The sequence below is a fragment of the Eriocheir sinensis genome, chromosome 22 (genome assembly GCF_024679095.1).
Source record: "Eriocheir sinensis breed Jianghai 21 chromosome 22, ASM2467909v1, whole genome shotgun sequence".
NCBI classification, from domain to species: Eukaryota; Metazoa; Arthropoda; class Malacostraca; order Decapoda; family Varunidae; genus Eriocheir; species Eriocheir sinensis.
Genome location: NC_066530.1, coordinates 13,485,432 through 13,491,265, shown reverse-complemented (window position 1 = coordinate 13,491,265; position 5,834 = coordinate 13,485,432). Strand labels below are relative to the sequence as shown.

The following is a 5,834-nucleotide window of genomic DNA, read 5'->3' as shown; positions in this document are numbered from 1 at the left end:
GAAGGAATAAAGGAACGATAAGAATAGAAGAAAGAAAGGAAAGATAAGGACAGATGGAAGGAAGGAAAGAGAATGAAAAACAATGAAAGAAAAAGAAGGAAGGAAAAATAAGTGCAGAAGGAAGAAAGGAAAGAGAAGGAAAGAAGTAAAAAGAAAGAAGGAAAGAAGGAGAAAAGGAAAGAGAGAGAAAGAAGGAAGGGAATAGAGAGAAGATGAAAAGAAGATAAAGAGATAAAAAGAGCAAATAAAGAAGGAGGAATTAAAGAAAACTAATTAAAGATGGACGATATAAGAATCAGAAAATAGATTAACATTAGACGTGCGTTAGTATATAAAGGAGACTAAAGGAAGCAAAGAGATGATGAAAACAAGAAAAAGATAAGAAATAGAAAACAAAGTAAGAAAATCAAAGAAAAATATAACAAAAAGGAGAAAAAATAGAAAGAAGTAAATATAAAAGAAAGAATTAAAGAGAAAAAATAATAACAATAACAATAACACGAATACAAGAGACGGAGGAATCAAATAAGGAAAGGGAGGATGCAATAAGGAATAAATTAAGGAGTGAAGGAAGGAAGGAAGGAAGGAAGGAAGGCGGGAAGGAAGGAGTTACATGCGAAACGAAGTGGGAGGCGACACACACACACACACACACACACACACACACACACACACACACACACACACACACACACACACACACACACACACACACTCTACTTAATGAAATGGTGTGTGCCAAAATAAATTACACAAACTATACGGCAAAACAACAACAACAAAAATAACAACCAAAAAACTCACGTGCCACAAACCTCTCAAACACATAAACACACACGCACACACACGCACACACGCACACGCAACAGTAGACACACACACACACACACACACACGCACGCAGACCCAACCAGCGAGCCACGAGTCACTCACTTCAGTTGCTCTCTGTTCTTCGTCGAGGGAGGACCATACGTTACGGTCACTCTCCCTCTCTTCCTCTCTCTCTCTTCCGCTCTCACTCTCAATCGCGTTCACCTCACCTGCCCGCTCGCTCGCTCTTCCGTGCTTCTTTATACAGGTGGGTGGAGGTAGCGGAAGGCACGTTGTAACTGTAGCGTTGTTTGTGTGTTTGTGTGTGTTTGTTTTACGTTGTTTGTGTGTGTGTGTTTGTTTATGTTTGTGGAATGACTGAGTGTGAGATTTTGGGGGTTGTCATCAGTGAGAGAGAGAGAGAGAGAGAGAGAGAGAGAGAGAGAGAGAGAGAGAGAGAGAGAGAGAGAGAGAGAGAGAGAGAGAGAGAGAGAGAGAGAGAGAGAGAGCATGCTTTTGTTTGTTTGGGGAATGATAATGTACTTGCGGTAAGAGAGAGAGAGAGAGAGAGAGAGAGAGAGAGAGAGAGAGAGAGAGAGAGAGAGAGAGAGAGAGAGAGAGAGATTGCACATGCTTTTGTTTGGTTGGGGAATGATAATGTATTGCGGTAAGAGAGAGAGTTGGTTGAGAGAGAGAGAGTGAGAGAGAGAGAGAGAGAGAGAGAGAGAGAGAGAGAGAGAGAGAGATTGCACATGCTTTTGTTTGGTTGGGGAATGATAATGTATTTGCGGAGAGAGAGAGAGAGAGAGAGAGAGAGAGAGAGAGAGAGAGAGAGAGAGAGAGAGAGAGAGAGAGAGAGAGAGAGAGAGAGAGAGAGAGGTCAAAACAAATACTTAAATAACCTACTAACTTGTCCCTTTAAATATGACCTCGTGTTTTATGGCTTTGTTTTAGCCGTTAATCAAAACTTAAACCAAGAAAAAAGTTTGTACGCGAAGATATAACACGGATGAACGATGTGGTGGTGATGACGATGATGATGATGATGAGGATGAGGATGAGGAGGAGGAAGAGAAAGATTAAAAATGAGAATAGGGATGAGTGTGACAGTATTAACTTTGCAGAGTGAACTGTTTTAACGCTGCTCACCGCTCCCACAACAGACAAAAGTAAAGAGCGGCCAAAAGAGAGGTCAATTTCGGGTGGCTTTAAGCGCGAGGTATGATTCTAAGGCTTGCGTAAGAGTAGCATTGAGAGTAATAACAATAAGGTAACGATGCGGTTGACAACAGTACGTTTTTGTGTCGGTTTTCTGTGTCCATTTTATATTCAGCATATTTTTGTATACACTCGATAATCATTAGTTTTTTTTTTTAATCGCTTTACTTCGGTATGTTTTTTTTTTATTGTTTTCTTTAGCATTATTTTGATACGCACTTGAAAATAATAAGGTGCAAAGGTTTTCTATTTTTTGTTTTGTTTTGTTTATGTATTATTTTGTATTTGTATCGGTTTAGCATCCAGCATTATGTAGGGTCAAGGTCATATTTCAGTTTGTGTTGGTTTTATTATAATCAGGAATATTTTTTGTATACGCTCGATAATAATTAGTTTATTAATCGCTTTACTTCGGTATGTGTTGGTTTTATCTTGCATTATTTGGATACACACTGGAAAATATTAAGGTTCAAAGGTTTTCTATTTTGTATTTTTTTGTTTATGTATTATTTTGTATTTGTATCAGTTTAGCATCCAGCATTATGTATCGTCAAGGAGGTCATACTAGGTTAGGTTAGGTTAGGCAATGGTACACACTTGAAGATAATAAGGTTCAAAGCTTTTCTATTTTGTATTTTTTGTTTATGTATTATTTTGTATTTATATCAGTTTAGCATCCAGCATTATGTATCGTTAAGGAAGTCATATTAGGTTGGGTTAGGTTAGGCAATGGTACACACTTGAAGGTAATAAGGTTCAAAGCTTTTCTATTTTGTATTTTTTGTTTATGTATTATTTTTGTATTTGTATCAGTTTATCACCCAGCATTATGTATCGTCAAGGAGGTCATACTAGGTTGGGTTAGGTTAGGCAATGGTACACACTGAAAAATTATAAGGTTCAAAGGTTTTCTATTTTGTATTTTTTTGTTTATGTGTTATTTTGTATTTGTATCAGTTTAGCATCCAGCATTATGTATCGTCAAGGAGGTCATATTAGGTTGGGTTAGGTTAGGCAATGGTACACACTGAAAAATTATAAGGTTCAAAGGTTTTCTATTTTGTATTTTTTGTTTATGTATTATTTTGTATTTATATCAGTTTAGCATCCTGCATTATGTATCGTCAAGGAGGTCATACTAGGTTGGGTTAGGTTAGGCAATGGTACACACTGAAAAATTATAAGGTTCAAAGGTTTTCTATTTTGTATTTTTTGTTTATGTATTATTTGGTATTTGTATCAGTTTGGCATCCAGCATTATGTATCGTCAAGGAGGTCATACAAGGTTAGGTTAGGTTAGGCAAGGTTATGAATCAGTGCCTAACCGTTGATCTCTTGTATGATTAGTGATGAAAGTAGTTACAGTGCTATCTCTATATTTCTGATAAAAAAAAACGTGTTAAATCTGTATACTTAGTGATAAAAAAAAACACATTAACAACACCCATAGAATAGATTGGAGGTGGTTTCGTGTCTCATATATCTATAGTTTTTTGCGATATAGGCAGAAAAATGGAACTAGAGGAGATTATATAGAACTTAAGGTGAATAGAAGAGGCGATCAAGACAGGGATATGGAACAGAAAGAGACGGTAAAGATAGGAAAGAATGAATAGAGAAAGACGATAAAGAAAAGAATAAGGAACAGAGAGAGACGATAAAGATTGGAAAGAATGAACAGAGAGAGACGATAAAGATTGGAAAGAATGAACAGAGAGAGACGATAAAGAAAGGAAAAAATGAAGAGAGATAATAAAGAAAGGAAAGAATGAACAGAGAGGGACGATAAAGGAAAGAATGAACAGAGAGAGACGATAAAGAAAGGAAAGAATGAACAGAGAGAAAGACAATAAAGAAAATAAAGAGGAACAGAAGATGATAAAGAGGGAAGTGGAACAGAAAGGCATGATAAAGAAAGGAAAGAAGGAACAGGGAGAGAAGATAGAGAAAAGAAAGGTACAAAACAAAGGAAGATAATTAAGATAGAAAGGTGAAATTAGACGGAAAATATAGACGTAAGAGGAACAGAAGGAAGGAATAGATAGAAAAAATGGAACAGGTTGGAAAGACAGAAGCAGGAAACTAGAATAGAAGGAAATGATAGAAATAGAAAGGGGGAACAAAAAGAGGCAATAAAGACGTAAAGATGGAATAGAAGATGATAGAAAAATAGGAAAGTGGAACAGGAGATAAAAGGGAGAAAAATGGAACAGAATAAGACAAAAAAAAGACAGGAAGTGGAACGAAAGAGAAAGAAAAGTGGAGAAAAGGAAACAATATCGATCTATCTATTCCTCTTTCCGTCTATCTTAATATCTATCTATCTATCTATTCCTCTGCCTGTCTATCTATCTATCTATCTATTCCTCTGTCTATCTGTCTATTCCTCTGCCTGTCTATCTATCTATCTATCTAATCCTCTGCCTGTCTATCTATCTATCTATCTATTCCTCTATCTGTATCTATCTATCTACCCATCCCTGTCCATCCCTTTTTTCGCATGTGGACAAGTAAGATTCGGGTGACCCTTTGACCTTTTGACCTTTCGCTGCGGGGGCATTTAAAGGTCAGGTCACGTTAGGTCAGGTGAGGCCAGGTCAGGAGGGAGGGCCGTGATTAGATGACCAGGTGTGCGAGCGAGGAGGGACAGGTAAACAGCGACTCTTTTTGCAGCGTGACTTTTTTTTTTTTGGGGGGGGGTGCGTAAAATATTTCGTGGGCGGGATTGATTTAGGGAGGCGGGTGTGTGTGTGTGTGTGTGTGTGTGTGTGTGTGTGTGTGTGTGTGTGTTATCGGTCAACCCGGTTTTGTTTTGTGGTTAATGAATCATAACGTGACGCAATACTCTCTCTCTCTCTCTCTCTCTCTCTCTCTCTGCGGAAGAAACACAGCCTGGCCTTGCATGTGCGTGAGAAACGAACGAACACACACACACACACACACACACACACACACACACACACACACACACACACACACACACACACACACACGTAAGGTTAGTTTATTTATTCCGTTTTATATCCATTTATTTTATTTACTTTTACTTATTTATTTATTTGCATTTATTTACGTGGGAAGTCAATTTAAAAGAAAGAAAATATGGCGCTTAAGTCTCAACATACTGACCTATTTATATACTTTTAATCCATCGCGCTTAGGTTTAATAGGGAAGAATAGATTGTAAAAGGAAGCGTGGTAGATTTCGTATTAGTATTTGTAGTATGTGACCTCTCTTTTGGGTACTCTTTATTTTTGTCTATTATGGGAGCGGCGAGTAGCGGGCTTTTTTTTTTTACTCTTTTTGTTGACCTTGAGCCGTGTCCCTTGATGTAAAAAAAAGTAGTAGTAGTAGTAGTAGTAGTAGTAGTAGTAGTAGTAGTAGTAGTAGTGATAGTAGTAGCCTAAAATGTAATAAAAAAAGGTTAAACTCCAGGAAATGATTTGGAGTGAGATTATATAAAAGAAAAACTACCGTCAAAAGTTGTTACCTGAAATAATACAATACTTAAAGTTAAATTAGGCGAAGCAATGAGGTCAAAAGTCATGTTCAACGAAATAAAACTAACAAAACAAGTTCCAGCAGACGTAGAATTGGAGTAAACTGGCAACATTGCACGACAGGGGCTGAAAATAAAGTTGAAATGATAAGAAAAAAATATTCAGCAAAGGAGCGACCGTGTATCAGGCAAAACATCACGAGGAAAAATATAGCTGGTACACGTGATATGAAAAAATACTTATATGTTAGTACACGAAATCTGAACAACAATATGAACAAAGAAATACAGAGCAAGAAATATTAA

The 5,834-nt window shown here is 37.1% G+C and overlaps 1 protein-coding gene across 45 annotated transcripts in view; it reads left to right on the top strand.

The window, feature by feature from the left end:
- Positions 1 to 936: 936 nt before the first annotated feature.
- Positions 937 to 5,834, top strand: part of LOC127002091 (histone-lysine N-methyltransferase SETD1A-like) — a 149,463-nt gene continuing 144,565 nt past the window's right edge. For 44 of the 45 annotated variants that reach the window (XM_050867550.1, XM_050867595.1, XM_050867584.1 and 41 more), the window contains exon 1: positions 937 to 1,078. The gene's annotated coding sequence lies outside the window, so the exon portion shown is untranslated. The remainder of the gene's footprint in view (positions 1,079 to 5,834) is intronic. The other variant, XM_050867548.1, reaches the window with a different exon arrangement.